General features: G+C 43.7%; 1 protein-coding gene across 2 annotated transcripts in view; it reads left to right on the top strand.

Annotated features, from left to right (window-relative positions):
• Positions 1-910: 910 nt before the first annotated feature.
• USP26 (ubiquitin specific peptidase 26) overlaps positions 911-7,157 on the top strand; it is a 52,091-nt gene continuing 45,844 nt past the window's right edge. For both annotated transcript variants that reach the window (XM_047843110.1, XM_047843109.1), the window contains exons 1-3: positions 911-997; positions 4,648-4,743; positions 5,361-5,406. The gene's annotated coding sequence lies outside the window, so the exon portion shown is untranslated. The remainder of the gene's footprint in view (positions 998-4,647; positions 4,744-5,360; positions 5,407-7,157) is intronic.

The following is a 7,157-nucleotide window of genomic DNA, read 5'->3' as shown; positions in this document are numbered from 1 at the left end:
CCCTGTTCTGTGAATGCTCTCCTAACCGCCCATGCACAGTTACTGAGTTGCCTATTCTGTGTATCTGCTGTTCAATGACTCGACAACTCCCCACTTAATACCCCTGATGCGTATGTGCATTTGTGAGCTGGGCAGCTGTTTGGGCTCACTTTTTTTTTTTAATTTTTTTTTCAACATTTATTTTATTTTTTGGGACAGAGAGAGACAGAGCATGAACGGGGGAGGGGCAGAGAGAGAGGGAGACACAGAATCGGAAACAGGCTCCAGGCTCTGAGCCATCCGCCCAGAGCCTGACGCGGGGCTCGAACTCACGGACCGCGAGATCGTGACCTGGCTGAAGTCGGACGCTTAACCGACTGCGCCACCCAGGCGCCCCTGGGCTCACTTTTTACTCCACATAGATCCCTGGTATCACCCCTATGTCTCTTTCCCAATTTTAGTAAACGTGATATCCAAGTGAGCACTCCCAAATATACTTGCTGTAGGGGTTGAATTCCCTGCCACGGCCAATCAAGTATCTGGTTCGAGTTCGATCCCAAGACCAAAGATGGTGGAGAGAACTTTCCAGAAGGAAGCAGTGACACGAAAATCGGAAAAAAAAATGGTTGAGGCATTGTTTGAATTCACACTGGGACCAATCAGGGAGTCTGGTTTGAATTTGAAGTGGCTACTTCATTCCGTACTTGGAATTCTCGCAACCCCGACTCAAACACACACAATGCCAAGCGAGAACCCTTCCCACCAATAAGGAGCTGACATCTGGAACATAGAGGTTTTCCACAGAACGAGAAGAGTGAGTGGATAGCATCCCCGTCAATCATTCCCACACTAACCAATCAGGACCTTTGGGGGCGGAGCCATAGGCTGGCTATAAAAAGGGCCCAAGGGATTGCTACGGTCCCTATTTTGCCTCGGGTCGTGTGGTGCGGCTGGCGTTGGTCCTTCTCCTCAGGGGCGAGGGAACGTGGCGGCTGGTCCCACACAGAATCAGAAGAACGTAAGATTGATTTAATTCTGAATTGTCACGCTAGTGGCCTATTTGTAGTACACCTTTTATAGGTGGGGGTATGAAATGTACTATGTTTTGCTAATTAAGAATTTATTTTAATAGTCTAGCGGGCTTTATGCCTATGACAGGGTGGGTCCCGTAGGTGAATTTGGGCACAGTATTGTGCCCTGTGATGTTTTTACCCGTTTAAATACTGGTCTTGGTCCCCTCTTCTATGTGGCGTCAAGGTTCTCTATGGTGTTTGAAACTTAAAAATGAGGAGATGGCGCTGCCGCCTGAGCGGGCGCAGGACAGCTTCGTACGTCGCTGCCTGGGAGCTGGTTTTGCCTCCTGTTTTGCATTTTGGGGTGCTTATTGCCTGTGTGAATTTGATTCGTGGCCCTAGTCCCTTTGTCTCGGTTATTTTCCGCCTGACGAGAAATTTCACACGCTGAGGGATAGTGCGTGGGATTAGGGAAGTTGGGGGGGGGGCGGCGGCTTCCTTACAGGGTCATTTGGCGGGGGGGGGGTTCCCCCCCTTAAATATCATTCGTGTGGTGAAATTTCGGAATCGCTCGTGTCGTACGCTAACTTAATTTAAAAAGAAACAGAAAGTCCCGCCGTGTCGTCGACTTGAACGTGAGCAAATTGACGACCCGATTCACCTCAGGACTTGTGCTTTGACGGCCTTAATGGCCTTAAACGCCAAGAGCCTTCAGGAACCTTAAGGCCGGTTTGCATTTTGCTATCGTGATACTGAACCGAGAGCGGGCCTGGCCCTTCTCCCGCCGTACCTCGCTTTCCAAGTTTGGTCTTGTTTGCGCCGGCTGTTTTCCAAACGCTGTGGGTGCTCGTGAGCCTCCGGTCAGCCCATACTGGGTGTCCTTCCACGTTTAATTTTGGAGAACAGTTGCTCGTTCAGCCTCGTTGCGTCCTGTTAAATTTCGGTATCGGGGGCTCTGCGGGTCTCTTATGGGAAGTGGGGGAATTAAGGGTCAGATCGAGTGCCTTTTAGTTGGTAATATACTTGCGGATTTGGTATAGATTTATTTGGTTTGGATCCTGGTTTTGTTCTCACTTCATGAATTCTTAAAAAATATATATATAAATATATGTATGAATATATATAAAATATATATTAAATATATATAAAATAAAAAATATATAAAATATATACATTAAATATATAATAAAATATATATATATATATTTTTTTGAGGTGCTCCGAATTTACAAGTGCAGAATTTAACCCTCTGGCTCAGTCCTGTAAGTTTCACGACAGTGAATGCAGTGGAGGGTCTTGTCCGGGCGGTCATTTAACACAGTTTGGCACTTGGTTTTACAGAGAAATTGTAGGTCTAGTATCATTTTATTACATTAAAAGCAGCTCTTGGTCTTTTTAGTAAGCTTTGTGTAAAAGAGTTGGGTGTTATCTTTAATTCGCAAATAGGGTAAAGAGTTTTCTAAGGGAAGGAAGGTATTGTGGTATTTTCGGTGTGAAAATGCACACCACTTTCACAATCTGCGTGGCCGAGAGTGTATTTTAGGACAACGGATGCCCCAGAGTGCCAGTCACTGGCCACCACGAAATGCTGTTTGCGATTTTGTTTTCTGTAAAAATTGGATGTTTAATAGCACGTTATTGAATTCATTTCTGCTAGTCTTTTGCATGCATTTCCCTTGACAAATGTGAGATATTTCAGTGTATAAATTTGGAAAGGAACGTCGAGACTGCTGTGTTTCTGGAAGTGAGCAGCCATTGGAAATCATGTTGCGTAGTTCTGAATCTTACTTTACGGTAGAATTGTGTATTTAACATAATGGGAATGTACAATTTTACCCCTAGCTCCTCTTTCCCGAGTGTTTTTCCACAGAAAAGCCAGATTTCTATGGTCTCCAGTTACGAACAAACAACATTGTTTAGTAGCAAGTTAGCACCGAAACTGGCGGGAATACAAGGCTCCGCCTCCTGCTGGCACGTGCTGGCCCCGCCTCTAGCCCACGCGTGCCTAACTCTGCAGTAAGCTGGGTTAAACCTTTAAATGGCAAGTGCAGGCTTTTGAAATGGACAGAGATGGCTTATTTATATCCATGCTTCTGTTTTGTGAAATGTAATGTGTATTAACTAAATGAAAGGAAAACTCTGGCCTCTCTCAAAGATCTGAGAACCCTAACCGCCAAGAGGAACCTGATTCTTGCCTGAGGTAAAGTGGTGCTGGTTGAATTTGTCTGGTTCATCCTTAATTTTGACTTGAATTGTGCATATTGTTTACTATGTAAATGACTTATTGATACCTTTATTGGTGGAACGTTGTTATTCTCCAAATATTATCTTCCTGGACTATATTGAGAAACCAGAAAGATTGATTGTTGGTAGGATTGAAGGCTGCCTCTGCTTTTGTTGCCATGAGGAACCAAGGTTTGGGGAATGGGGACATTAACTAGCTTCACAAATACTACTGTTTGAAGCAGAGCCCTAACCCTTGAACAATTTCCAACTGTGGGATTTAGGTCCAGGTGTGGAGTTTGAAGGCATTTTATTGTATCCACCTTTCTCAAGAGAATCTCAGAGGGAGAGGGGACATTTTCTAAAGACCACGTCCACAAAAGCCAATATTAGTAACTGTCAGATTTCTTCCATTGTTACTTGCTGTGCTCAGTGTCAGACGGTAACACTGCTGCTTAATGGTTGAAATTATTCATGAAATTACTCTAAATGATACTAGCTTAATTCTGATGTCCATGATTCTCTAAGTTACTGCATTACCAACTACTGACACTAATACACCATGAAGTGCTGTTGTGTAACCTGGTGAACAGCCCTGCCAAGGGTTTTATTACCCAAGGTATTGAATAGAATAAACGGATTCATTTGAGACCCACCCCTAAAGGAATTAAGGGATGCTGTCTATCAGTCTAACATTTCATAATGCCCCCATGATGTTTGATTAAAGCAGAGTAACTGGATCATTTTGAAGGGACAATCGAAAATCTGAAGCAGTAGTCTTATCTTGTAACCACAGGATGAGTGTAGGTGCTGTTTTACATTGTCTTTCATTCTTTATGATTGGGTATCCTAACCTCACCAACCGTTTTCAGAAGTTCCTCTGGATAAGTGAAAGAGTATAGGTGTCCCAGCCACCCACCCGAGTTTCCAAGTTAAGTAACTCTCTGCCCACAGGCAGATCTCCTTGCAGATTCATCACCTCCTTCAGGACCTGTGACAGAAAAGTCCAGTATTGATCAGTCTGTGGGCCTGTAATGTGAAGAAAGTGGAAATAGAACCCATAGTCAGAACCAGCCAGATGAATAAGTGCATCTCTGTGTAGCATGAGCTGAGGGGTATTGGGCAGAGAGTGGCCCCCCTCAGCTGTCCTCGTGTCATCATTAAAGATGGTGTTGAAATGTTATCCCCAGGTCTTTAAAAGGTAGGCATGGTGGCAGGGTCACTCCTGGGCACTGCCGCCTAACTCCACGGTAGAGACCACGACCCTTTATTAGGCAGGACCATCTTTTCTCCCACACATATTTGTGTTCTTCTCTACACTGTGGTTGCTACTGTTAGAGTTTGGCATAATTAGACTGTTGTGATTTTAAAGAAACTTCACTTTGACTTTTTAACACCAGAGTTTTAATCTTTCTTTTTATTCTTTTTTCAGATCCAATAACACACCAGAACGAAGGAACGAACTAGATTGTAGAAAACAAACTTCGGAAGTCAAAGCCAAGTGGGGTGCTTAGCTTTGTTTCAACAGGTATGAGAACATGGATCTGAATATAATTTTAAAGCCAACCTCTGTCTATGAGAAAGAGGGAAAGATGAGACCTATGGACCAAGTCGGGGGCAGGGAATGGTAGTCGGCCAGCCAACCCTCCCTGTGAGGTTTATTTGGTACGGATCCTGAAGGCATAGGCCAGCAATTAAAGTAATAGAGGTCAATTCTCGTCTAAATTTTTACTCTTCGATACACTGTTGGCCATTTTATTGGTTTGCAGACGTTGATGGAACCACATGCCCCACATGGCGTGTTTCATACACAGTAAGCCTGTTGTCTCTGAGTCTGAGAGACACTCTGCTCATTGTCACTCTGAGGCAATAGTCTGTCAGCTCAGCTGACTTCTAACATATTATTTCAACACGTTGTGTCACTGTTAAAAATTTTTCAATGAATTCAGGTACTGGAAGCTGCGGACGGATGAGGTTTGAGATTTGCATGCTAAGGCTCCCTGACCCCTGTCTTTCCTGTCACATTACACAAAGATGTGCAGTGGGATGAATGGACTTGGGTGAACTGATCATGACAAAAAGTGCTAATGTTGATTGGGTTACATTTAATGCTCCTGTATAATCCTCTGTTTTGTTCCTGTCCAGGTCACAGTTTCTATCAATATAGTGGCCAAACCACAAGGCTTGATTGGTAAGTGTTCCCCTTATTTGGTGCTGTTTCCCCAAGATTGTTACCCACTGTGCTTCTTCAAAACATGTAGAGGTTCTGTGTCTGAACTTGATTTCACTTTTGCTAACTGTCAATTTTCTGGCAAGGTATGCAGTAAGTGGGTCAGGATTTTTTTTCTGGTGAGTGATGAGATTTCATATTCATTTGGGGTTGAAACTTCCAGAACGCGGGAACATCAAACCTCAGAGTGGGGACATCTTCTGACCACAGTTTACACTTTAAGAGGTGTTGCTCACTTTGGCATATGTTTTGGAATGTGACCTTCCCCTGCAGTCCTGGAACAGTAAGTCTTAGGAATGGTACTTATTCCTACCATCTGTAGAGTAAATGCCTGCATTATGCAGCTCTGAGGCTTGGTGCTTTCTAGCTTGCCTATTGGGGTCAGTCGGACCTCAGTTCAAACCTGCCTCCATCAATAACTATTCTTAGTCCTAGCTAACTCTTTGAGCCTCAGTTTCCTTATCTGCAAAACAGCAGTCATACTTTGCCATCAGGGATGTTGTGAGAATTAAGTGTGACACTTTTTGTAATGCACCAACCACACAGGAGGTACTCAATGAATTAGTCCCCCATTTCCTAAATGTATATATCTGAACAGGACATTGTACTGCTTGGGGTAGCCCCCTTTCTGCCCCCTTCCTTTAATTATCTTCTTTGCTTTCTCAGCCACAGCGCATTCTTCATAGGTTACACTGGCTTGTCTCTGGAAATTATACCTCTGTGATCTTGCTTTGAAGCAAGAGGTGGCCCAGGGACCTGAGATTTTCCTTGTGCTGAGCCGGGTTCTTTTCTGGCCAATTTGAACACCTTACACCGAGGCTGACCTGGCTCAGCACCCGGAATGACATCCTAGAATTTGTCAAGCTGTGCAGGCTGGAGGGTACCTGTTAACTGAAAGTCCTAGAAAGTTCTCCTCTCATTCCTCCCCCATAACAAGTGTCTCCTGGGCTGCGATTAGTTCATTTAAGATTAGGTGAAAATCTTGACAGTGTGAAGGATGGGACAAAATGCTCAATATAAATATGCACTATCCTAAGATGATCTCAAAGAGACTGTTAACTTTTAGTCTCAAAAGATATCTCTGGTTCCGCTACTTTTATATTAGCACAAGTTATATTTTGGTAAGATTATGGAACCTAGAGTTCACCCATTCAAGATAAAAATCCACATTTCTGGGGCACCTGGGTGGCTCAGTCAGTTAAGCATCCAAATTTGGCTCAGATCACAATCTTATGGCCCGTGAGTTCGAGCCCCACTTTGGGCTCGCTGCTATCAGCTCAGAGCACACTTTGGATCCTCTGTCCCTATCACCCCTCTCCCACTCATGCTCTCTTTCTCAAATATGAATAAACATTTTTTTAATCCACATTTCTTTTTGATTGGAAACTAAAGTGTCTAGCTGTTGCATAGCTCGTTGACATTTCAAAGCCTTTTGATTTATCCCTGTAATTGATGAAATATCTTTAAAGCCCTGGACCCTGGGGTCATTATTATTTCCCATTAAGTGAAAAACTAAGGCCTGAAGTATTTAGAAAAAGCTTTACCCAAAACCACTTAGTGGCGCAGCACCAACCAAGTTCCCTCACTAAGCAACATGATGGTGACCTTAGCTTACATGGTTGTCCAAAAAAGGTATGAAACTTTATTATAACTCTGCCACCTCATCGCCATTCCATACACATTTGTACCCACTGCAGATTTCAGTCATCTTG

This window comes from Prionailurus viverrinus, chromosome X (genome assembly GCF_022837055.1).
Source record: "Prionailurus viverrinus isolate Anna chromosome X, UM_Priviv_1.0, whole genome shotgun sequence".
Classification (NCBI taxonomy): Eukaryota; Metazoa; Chordata; class Mammalia; order Carnivora; family Felidae; genus Prionailurus; species Prionailurus viverrinus.
The sequence above is the reverse complement of the archived record's forward strand: the minus strand, read 5'-3'. Positions and strand labels throughout refer to the sequence as shown.